At 43.7% G+C, this 10,897-nt stretch overlaps 1 long non-coding RNA gene across 1 annotated transcript in view; it reads left to right on the forward strand.

Annotated features, from left to right (window-relative positions):
• LOC102751394 overlaps window positions 1-772 on the forward strand; it is a 3,174-nt gene extending 2,402 nt beyond the window's left edge. Inside the window, exon 2 of the long non-coding RNA XR_001512915.1 lies at window positions 588-772. This is a non-coding gene — a long non-coding RNA (uncharacterized LOC102751394). The remainder of the gene's footprint in view (window positions 1-587) is intronic.
• Window positions 773-10,897: the final 10,125 nt, after the last annotated feature.

The raw sequence follows: 10,897 nt of genomic DNA on the forward strand, positions 1-10,897 counted from the left end.
TATTTTATGGGGCAGAAGGTTGAGAGGTTGAGAACCAGTATCTCGAGACCTTTGTCAACACACAGGTAGGTACACAAGCACACAATTTCTCAGAATGCACTCTTTAATGCAATCAAAGAAAAAATTATAAAAGTTTAAAAGAATCTGGACAAGTACTTTTATAAATTGTATGAAAGCAATAATTTCATTTGGCAGTTATATGTATTAGCTCCTCAAGAGAGTTACAGGAGGACCCTGAATTGTTGAGTGAATTGGTTAAAAAGAGCAGCAGAATTCTCACTGTGAATGTTCTCATCATCTAGGGAAAAAAAGTGACACTTGGGCTGACACAACACATTTCAGCCCTGGCTCTTACATCCTATGGCAAACTCTAATCTAAAGCAAACTACCTGTCACTTGGCTTTTCTACCCCATGTGAATGTGGGAATTGAGCACATGGACCAGGAGCTGCATGTCTGTGTGTCGAGGCAGAGGAAGGGCATGGTTGGAAATAGTTTTTAGCCCATCCTGACTGCATCTACAGAGAAACCCTCTCTTTGACAGCATGGGACCGAGTTAGTAAATAAATATCCCTCTTTCTCTTTCAGTGCTGTAGGTCACCCTTATTATCCATTTTCTGAAGAATATTGACCATCAACTACCCATCATGTGTGGAGAGGATTTCTGCATTTGGGGGAGGTGATTAAAAGCAGTTCTGTAGTTTCATGCTGCTTCTCTGTTTTATTTTTAAAAATCTTTTTATTTTGTGAAATAATAAAGACTTCCAAATGAAGGTGTTTGTTTTTCCTGAGAATTAAAATAATATATACAAATGACAGAAAATTGGGACAATAAAAGGGAAAGAAAACAAAACAAAGATAATCTGTACTTAGTGTATTTACAAATTCTGGAACTTGAGGGGATTTTCATTCATGATTTCCCTATACAAAATGTATGTGCTCATTTACAACATTGAAATAATCCTCAACCTACAGGCTGTATAATTTTTCCACTTAGCATAAGTATTTTCTCCAAGTAACCAAATATTATTTAAAAATTCCAGTACTATATTTTGCTGTTATAAAGCAGTGCATCTTATTAATTTATTTAATTTAATAATCATCTGCTTAGGTTTTGGCATTGCAATTAGTTCTCACATATTTTGCCATTCATTCATTTATTCATTCAGCACATCTTCATTGAACATCCTTTATGTGCCATTGTTTTATCAATAAGTAACCTAGACAAGAATTAAACTCAAAAAAGAAATGTCTCGAGGCATGTAGTTGGAGCTGCAGGGCAGTGAGGGAGATGAGGGTAGGAAGGAGGAGAGTGGGAGCGCTTGAGGGAGAAGGAGGCTCACTGTGTTTACCCCAGGCACAGGTTTTAAGCGCCCTCCCCAGCCTGAAGCTCAAACTCTTGTGGAGGAGAGGGAGACTATTGTGGGTCCAGCTGTGGTGTGGCAGGAGTCTGATCTGTTTGGGTTGCTGGAGCCCTGAGAGCCTATAGGGAAATGGAGGGGAAATGAGTGGTGTGTTTGTCAGGAGACAGCAAGAGTGGAAGAGCCGAGAGCCTGAGTATGTGAGGAAGCATTGAGCTCAGTGAACATGAGGACCTACTGGCTGCACTGCATGTCAATGCTGGGCTTCCTCCGGTCCCTCTTCTCGCTACAAGTGTGAAGCACTGAGGGGGTTTCAAGATGGCAGTGGAGTAGGTGGGCTTTTCTTGCACCTCCTCCCAGGGCCAGACTGGAAAAAAAAAATTAAGCTGGGGAACATTCACTAGGAATTACCAACTGAGGACTAACTGAAAAGGAGACTTTTAATAAGGGAGGGCAGAAATCACCTGGAGAGTTGTAGGAAGGGCAGGATCATGAGAGGGGATGGCCCAGCTCCCACCTAGGGGCAAGCCAAGACTGAGGAGGGATATCTTGAGTCTGAGTGGAGGTGGAGTTGAGGGACAGGACCAGGGGTATGTGTGGGGAGGTTCTCTGAGAGGAGCGAAGCCTGGACTCAAGGCTGGGATCCCCAGCCCAGAGCTCTAGAGCTGAGAACAATGGCCCACATTACATTCAGCCATGAAAGGTGGTGGGGTTTCTGACTGCCAAAGAGAGGCAGAGCCGGTTGGAGATAAAAGTGTTTTTTTCCCCCCAGAACACAAGATTTATGTTTACAGCCACTCATTTGAGTAGGCTTCAGAGGAGGGAGGGGGTTGCAGACTGGATTTGCCTGAGGAGAGGCTGGGGTGGGAAGCATTATGGGGAGACTGGAACAGTGGCAGCTGGGAGAACTGCAATCTGTTGTCCACCTCATACTGCAGTGACCATTTTTCCAGTGAGGTTCAGGCCCCTTCCAGCAACCAAAGCTTAGGAAAAGGCAAATATCCTGCCCTGGAGGATACAGCTTGCTCCACTCTGCATCTCAACCCCTGCTGAGGAGATGTTAGAAGAATCCAAGCCTTCAGATTTGAACAGTATCAGAGGGAGTAAGTGACTGGCTTTGGGGTAGGTCCATACTCCCCGCTGTCCCAGTACCAACCTAATTGGTATTTCCCCCTACAGGAGAGCTAATAGAAACTCCCGGCTTCCAGCAGATACCACTGGACTGCATACAAGGGGATCCACTCAGCCAAGGGAAGGGAAATATTCTTAAATAGTCTCAGAGGAGTGACTCTTTGATGGGGAAACCCACTGACCATCTTCCTTGAAATTTGAACTACCCCTCCCTTTCATGGGAGACCAAGAGATCTCATGCAGCCAATTCAGCCTACAGCCCTTTGAGAAAAAAGCTTATAGTGACTAAGTGACTAAGATTATAGTTGGCCAGGACAGGGAGGTGTGCAAAGGCAGAGCTTTAGCAGCTTTGGGCCATTTGCTGGCCCTTCCCTAGACACCATGCTGATAACAACAGGGATCTAGAGCTCAAGTTGGCCCTCCCACTCATAGCCAAGCCCTGTAGAGACAGACACAAACTGTGGATGGTTTGAAGCTTTGAACATGTTGCTGATAGCCAAACACGGACAGCTTCTGAGAGTGGCTAGCAGTACTTCCCAGGAAGCCCAGAAGCGGCAGATAAAACTGGAAGCTTCAGTCAACATAAGAGCAAAATCCAAAGGGAGCTCCAAGAGGCACTAAATTCTACTGAGATGAATACTACTTCACTATTCTTCTCCTCCTCCTCCTCCTCCTCCTCCTCCTCCTCCTCCTCCTCCTCCTCCTCCTCCTCCTCCTCCTCCTCCTCCTCCTCCTCCTCCTCCTCCTCCTCCTCCTCCTCCTCCTCCTCCTCCTCCTCCTCCTCCTCCTCCTCCTCCTTCTTCTTCTTCTTCTTCTTCTTCTTTTCCTCCTCCTCCTTCTCTTCCTCTTTCTCCTCCTCCCTCTCCTCCTCCTCCTCCTTCTTTTTCTTCTGAATTGTTTTTTTTATTTTTTCTTCTTTATTGCTTTGTTATTATTTTTATTTCTGTTTTCTTTCATATCTTTTATTTTTCTGTTTCCTTTTCTTACACTATTTTTTCTTTCTTCTCCTTCTTTTTTTTTTATATATATATTTTATTGATTTTCCACAGATAGGAAGGGAGAGAGACAGAGAGTTAGAAACATCGATGAGAGAGAAACATCGATCAGCTGCCTCCTGCACATCTCCCACTGGGGATGTGCCCGCAGCCCAGGCACATGCCCCTGACCGGAATCGAACCCGGGACCTTTCAGTCCGCAGGCCGACGCTCTATCCACTGAGCCAAACCGGTTTCGGCTCTTTCTTCTCCTTCTTACTCTTATTTCATTTTCTTATTTTTTGTCTTTCTTACACCTCATTTTAACTTTTCATAATTTTTCTTCTTTTTCTTTTATACTGTTTTCCTTTTTCTATTATTTATTTTTATTTTTTATCTCCCTTCTTTTATTTAATATTCCTTTTTATCACCCGCTTTTATTTCTCCTCATATTTTTTTTATTTTATTTTATTATTCCTGTTCTCTTTCCTAATTCTGTTTTATTTTGTGGTTGTTTTTGTTGTTGTTGTAGGGACCTTTGTATGTTTTTGTTTTGTTTCTTGGTCTGTTTTGTTTTGTCAGCAATTGCACAACAGCTCACACAGCATGGTTGGGGTTGAGCCTCACAGTCAGCCAGCTTGAGAGGAGATCCCACCCACAAACGGGACTAACAATCAAGATGCAATTGGAACAGAGAGAGCTCCCTCCCAAAACCCACACAAGGGACATTCCTAGGGCACCCAGCTCATGAGAACAAAGGGACTGCACCTCTGGGTATCACAGAACACTAATACATAAAGCCACCCCGTGAAGATGGAGAAGCATAATGTTCAATCTAATACATAGAAACAAATACCAAGGGACAGCAAAAATGAGGAGACAACGAAAAAAACTCCAAATGAAAAAAGGAAGAAACTCCATAAAAAGAGCTAAACAAAAAGGAGACAAGCAATTTATCAGATATGCAAGATTAGAAGTGATGGTTATAAGAATGCACAAGGAACTTAGTGAGAACTACTAGGATATTAGTGAGAACTACAAGAGCATGAAAAAGGAAATAAAAACAATGAAAAAGAACCAGTTACAAATGAAGAATACCATATCTGACATCAAGAATATACTGGAAGAAATCAAAAGTAGATTGAATAAGGCAGAGGATCTAATCAGTGATTTGGAAGAAAGGTAAAAAAGAAATGCACCCAATTAGAGCAGCAAAAATAAAAAATGAATTGAAAGCAAGAGTAGAGTTTAAGGGGAAATTGGGATTATATGAAACATAAGAAAATCCACATCATAGGAGTACCAAGAAGAAAAGCATGAACAAATAATAGAGACCCCATGTAAAGAAATAACGATAGAAAACTTTCCTCTTTGAAGGAAAAAGTCACCAGAAGTTCAGGAAGCACAGAGAGTTCCAGTCAAGATGAACCCGGAGAACCACTGCAAGACACATCATAAGTAAAATGACAAGCAATAAGAACAAAGAATCTTAAATGCAGTACGAGAGAGACAGAAAGTTACCTACAAAGGAGTGCCCCTTAGACCAGGGGTGGGCAAACTTTTTGACTCGAGGGCCACAATGGGTTCTTAAACTGGACTGAAGGGCCGTAACAAAAGCATGGATGGAGTGTTTGTGTGAACTAATACATGTTAACACTGCTGCTGGTGAAGGAGCAGAGGGGAGAGCAAGAGAACCCTCCGATCTTTTGGCTCCGCAGGCCGGATAGAATAGCCGAACGGGCCGGATCCAGCCCGCAGGCCATAGTTTGCCCATGACTGCCTTAGACTGTCAGCTGATTTCTCAAAGAAACACTTCAGGCCAGAGTGAATGTCATGAAGTATTCAAAGTAATAATTAATAACTATCCTCCTCAAACTATTCCAAAAAATTCAAGAGGAGTGAAGACTTCCAAGCTGTTTTTACAAGGCTAGCATTATCTTAATTCCACAACTAGAGAAAAACACTACAAAGAGAATTACAGGTCAATAGCCCTGATGAACATAGATGCTATAATCCTCAACAAAATATTAACAAATCAGATCCAGCAATACATTAAACAGGTTATACACCATAACCAAGTGGGATTTATGCTGGGGATACTAGGTTGGTTTAATATTCACAAATCAATAAATATGATACATCATGTCAACAAAATGAAACATAAAAATCACATGATCATATCAATAGATTCAAAAATACATTTAACAAAGTCCAGCACTCATTTATGATGAAAACTCTCAGCAAACTAGAAATAGAGAGATCATACTTCAACATAATAAAGGCCAAATATGACAAACTTACAGCGAACATCATACTCAATGGGCAAAAACTAAAAACATTTCCCTTAAGAATAGGAAGAGGACAAGGACATCTGCTTTCACCACTCTTACTCAACAGTACTCAAAGTCCTAGACACAGTGATCAGATAAGAAGAAGAGATAAAAGGCTTCCAAATTGGAAAGGAGGAAGTAAAACTCTCCTTATTCTCAGATGACATGATATTGTACATAGAAAACCCTAAAGATTCCACCAAAAACCTGCTAGATTTAATAAGTAAATTAGGCAAAATAGCAGGATACAAAGTTGACATCCGGAAATAGATGGTATTTTGATGGACCAATATTCAACTCTCAGAAAGAGAAACTAAAAAACAGTTCAATTTATCATCGCAATAAAAAAATAAGATACCTGAGAATAAACTTAATCAAAGAGGTATAAGATTTATACTAAGAAAACTATAGGGTGAATTTTTTAAACTTAATTTAAAAATTTCCATTGCCATTTATATCCTCCATGACCTCTTCCATCTCCACCCAACCCTTCCACCCCCACAATCACTACACTTTTGTCTATGTTCATGAGTACTTTCTACTTTTTCCCCCTATTTTGCTCAATCCCTCCACTCTCCTAATTACCACCCCCCCCCCAGTTGTCTGCCTGCTCTCTATTTTTAAAAACAGACTCCCATTCAACTGGATATATCTTGTTGTGATGTGATGTCTGAAATTGTTCTGTCTTCACAGAGCCCAAGGATATTGCTGATACACAGAAGAAGGGAGGGCCAAGGTAATATCAGAGAAGGTCTTGGCCTCCCATGGATAATATCCAGAGTTAGCTAGCCTTCCTCAGGACTTCTTGTTGTGGAGCTTAAACCAGTTTGAGATAGCTTTTCTTGGTCTGGTTGTATCCTAACCAAAGCAGCTACCAAAGTTAATAATTTTCTTTACAACTCCCCTGTACTTTGCACCTAGCTAGGTATTTCAAAGTCTGTGAAAATTGCTGACTCATTCTCTGAGCATGAGCTCCAGTGGATTCTAAGGATTTGATCATAGTATTGGGTGGTATTAAAATAAAATAAAATGATACAGAAAAGGCAGTGATTCCCCCAAAGAGCCTCAGCTTTCTCCTTCCCTCATCTTGAGGACACATTTGAAACATATATTGGTCTTCAAACAGAATTCACTCCATGACACAACAGTGAATGTACTAAATTTTACTCAAAATTTCCTGGGTTATGAATGCCCTCAAACACCATAATTAAAACACAAATATCTATTTAAACATCTCTGTTCTTTCCCTCCCAAATTCCTCTCAGGACAACAACAGTGTTTCATATCTTCTCTTTACACCTTACTTCCTTTCCCATCCCTCCTATCATACAGATTCTACTATCTGCTCTATTTCCCAAAGCAATGCAATACCTATCTTTGGCCTGCACAGCCCCTCAGCACCCTCACTCCCCACCCATTCACAAAAAGGCCCACAATAACCCCAGTCTCACCATAGACACTTCATTATATAAATAGGTCACTTCCTAGAGACAAATACTGTTGCCAACATATTTTTTGTTCTTAACCATGTCAATATACCCTTTGCTGAGCAAATATTTGTTTTTCTCTACACTGGCAATTCTCTACTAGGTACTGAGGAAGGAGAGAATAAAAGCAATTATACACTTGTTGTGTTGTGGACCAACATTCGCGAGAATAAGACCACCAACTCCAATTAGGTCTTAAACAGCAAGAGAGGATTTATGAACTGGCCAGTGACTACCAAAGGCTTTCTCCTGTAACAGCCCCGAGCCTTGTCTTTGGGGAGCTTTTATCCCCAGAAAACACAAACGTCCTTGATTTACAGTTGCAAGGCTCTAATCAGGACCTTGATGCCAATGTCTGGGAGTGGGAGACTTGGAGTTATGCCTGGTTACCTATCCTTGACCCCATCCTTGTTAAAAATTTTTACTGACATTCAATTCATCACAGTTGCACATAAGCATATGTATATATAACTCAAGGAAGACCTTTTCCCTCCCTCTTTTCCTCCCTCCCTCCCTCTCCTCCCCAGTCTGTCATTCTTGCCTTCCTACTTTCTGCCTTCTCCCTTCCCTGCACCCCTCCTCTCTGTCTGCTACAGGACTGGAAATCCTGAGGTCTCTTGACACACAATTTTCTTGTTCAGCCTGATGTATACAACTGAGGAAAGTTTGAATCCCCACCAACTCTATTAACCCAGACTGGTCATGCAAACCCCCCCATAGACCAGATAGTTTCTTTAGTGAACCTTGGGAGGAAAGGGTGGCACTGTCAAACAGAGCTAGTTAGTCCTAAGCCTGCTTACCCTGCCTTTCCCAATCTTTCTCATGGAAGCCACACTAAAGTTACTTGCCTGTAGTTTTTCTCTCTACCTCATGTAACTGGCCCTGGTGTTTCTTCTGAGTGGCCATGAAAGGCATGTTGTGTTGCCCCAGTGAACTGTGACTACAAATGATCTTTCAACTTCACAGCTCTCTCTCTTTCTTGATCTGTGCCTTACTCACTTAAGGCAATTGGTTAAAACACTGGCAAGCATAGCCTAAATGATCTAGGAACCTAACTGCCTCTTTTGAGGCAGAAGAGAGCAGTGAATGGTGAGAGGGCTGACTAATAGGCAGGAGCAGGCAGGTGAGGCCATATGTCCTCAAAGAGCTGTAAGGAAATTGCATGGTGAGTGCCTGATCACACACTGCAGTTCTCAGGCTCATAAGATGATGGACTCTTCTATGAGAGCCAGCTCCAAAGAGATAATCCAAAGCCCAGCACCTTTCAGCAAGCCACCTGGACTCAGGTCAGACCCCTGCATGCGAATGCTCACAAGCACAGTGCTCTTCAACAGGCATGCTGACATTGGTCCATGGCAGACAGGTTTGGGGAAGAGGAGAGCAGTGAAGCTAAAATATGGGAACCCTGGCACCTGCAGGCATGTGGTGCCTGTGTTTCAGCCCAACACTAAATTCTGGGCACATTCATGAGAGTGTTGTACATATGAACAGGACATAGCATTGGGAAAAGTCTGGGAATTACCAGTACTTTAGCCATCTCTTATAAAGTAAACTAGAGGCCCGGTGCACAAAAATTTGGGTACGCGGGGTGGGGGGGGGAGGGAGTCCCTCAGCCCGGCCTGTGCCCTCTCGCAGTCTAGGACCCCTCGGGAGATAACAACCTGCTGGCTTAGGCCTGCTCCCAGGTGGCAGAGGGAAGGCCAAATCCCTAGGTGCAGCCCCTGGTCGGGCTCAGAGCAGGGCCAATTGGGGAGTTGGGGCACCTTCCCCTGCCATGCACAGACACAGAGCAGGGCAGATCGGGAGGTTGCGATGCCACCCTCAGTCACGCTCAGGGTAGGGCTGATTTGGGGGTTAGGGCACCGCCCCCTGTCACACTCAAGGCAGGGTCGATGGGGAGGTTGCGGCACCGCCCCCTGTCATGCACAGAGCAGGGCGGATCAGGGAGTTGGGGCGCCACCCTCTATCACCCACAGAGCAGGGCCGATCAGGGGTTGGGGCGCTTTCCCCTGTCAGGAACAGAGCAGGGCCAATAGGGAGGTTGTGGCCCCGTCCCCGTCACACACAGAGCCGCAGAGCGATCAGGGGGTTTGGGCACTGCCCCCTGTCATGCTGATCTCGGTGCCAGGAGGCCTCGCGGCTCCGCTGATCTCGGTGCTGGGAGGCATATTACCCTTTTACTATATAGGATAGAGGCCTGGTGCATGGGTGGGGGCTGGCTGGTTTGCCCTGAAGGGTGTCCTGGATCAGGGTGGGGGTCCCCACTGGGGTGCCTGTCCAGCCTGGGTGAGGGGATGATGGCTGTTTGCAGCTGGTCACACACCCTTCAGGGTGGGGGGTCTCCACTGGGGGGCCTGGCCAGTCTGGGTGAGGGGCTGAGGACTGTTTTCAGTCTGGGACTGAAGCTCCCAACCGCTCCTTTTTTTTTTATTCTGGGCCAGCTTTAGCTCTGAGGCTTGGCTCCAGCTCTGAGGCCTCAGCTGCTGAAAGTAGGTATCTGGTTTTTTTTCGGTTCTATAATTGAAACTCTGTATCAACTCTAGCTCTGAGATCCCGGGCTCGCTGAAAGCAGGTTTCTGGGGTTTTGTTTTGCTTGTATATTTGTTACAATGTTCAAACTGCAGGCTCAGAGGCCGGCAAGGCAGGCGGGGAATGTTGGAGGCCTCCGTCACTGAACAAAGCCAGGCTCATGTTCAGTTTAAGCTGCCTGGCTGTGGGCCGCCATCTTGGCTGGCAGTTAATTTGCATATCACCCTGATTAGCCAATGGGAAGGGTAGCAGTCGTACGCCAATTACCATGTTTCTCTTTTATTAGATAGGATGGTGGGAGAGCAAATCTAACACAGGCTGATTCACTGATACTTCTACTTAGTCTCCCATAGTATTGCAAAGTGTGGGGAATCCAACCACCCCCAATCCAAGTGGCTACAACCCATTGCCATAGATATGGAGGGAAGAAAGAGAAGAAGGAAGGGATGAAGGGTCTTCAGGAGGTCAGGGATGAATCATTAACTGTGGAAATAACATTTTTCTCACCATTCAGGCTCCTGATTCACATCATGATATCCATAGTTTCGATTTTATAAATGACAGCCTTATTGTATCTGTATTAGACAGTCAACATTTTCCAACTGGAAATGTTATGTTGCCTGGATAAATTCTAAATTTCCAAATCAGGCTCAGACTTCTTTCTGAAAGACAGTTACACCGCTGAATTTCCCCATCTTTAATAGTGTTAGTGTTTGTCTTGAGGAACAGCAGAGGTGATTTTGTTTCCTTTTCCTAATGTTTGAAATTGCTCTTGACCATTTCTTCTTTGATTATAGTACATAATGTGGTCTATAACTTTAATTGTATCATAAGACAGAGGTGTACAAAACAGTACCCTGGCAATCAACACCTACTTGTTTTGCAAGTTTCTCAAACAAATATTGAGAGGCAGGTTAGCACACACACAAAAAAATAATTCCAGTATCTATTGGGCAACTGTCATCTCTGCTTTTACTTGTGCAATTGGACATGCCTTAGGTATCCACTTTACATACAGGAAATCATCCTTGATGTCTAGTTTCTCCCTTTTTCACTATTGGAACATTCCCAGTAACTCAGCAATAA

The sequence above is a fragment of the Myotis davidii genome, unplaced genomic scaffold (genome assembly GCF_000327345.1).
Source record: "Myotis davidii unplaced genomic scaffold, ASM32734v1 scaffold194, whole genome shotgun sequence".
Classification (NCBI taxonomy): Eukaryota; Metazoa; Chordata; class Mammalia; order Chiroptera; family Vespertilionidae; genus Myotis; species Myotis davidii.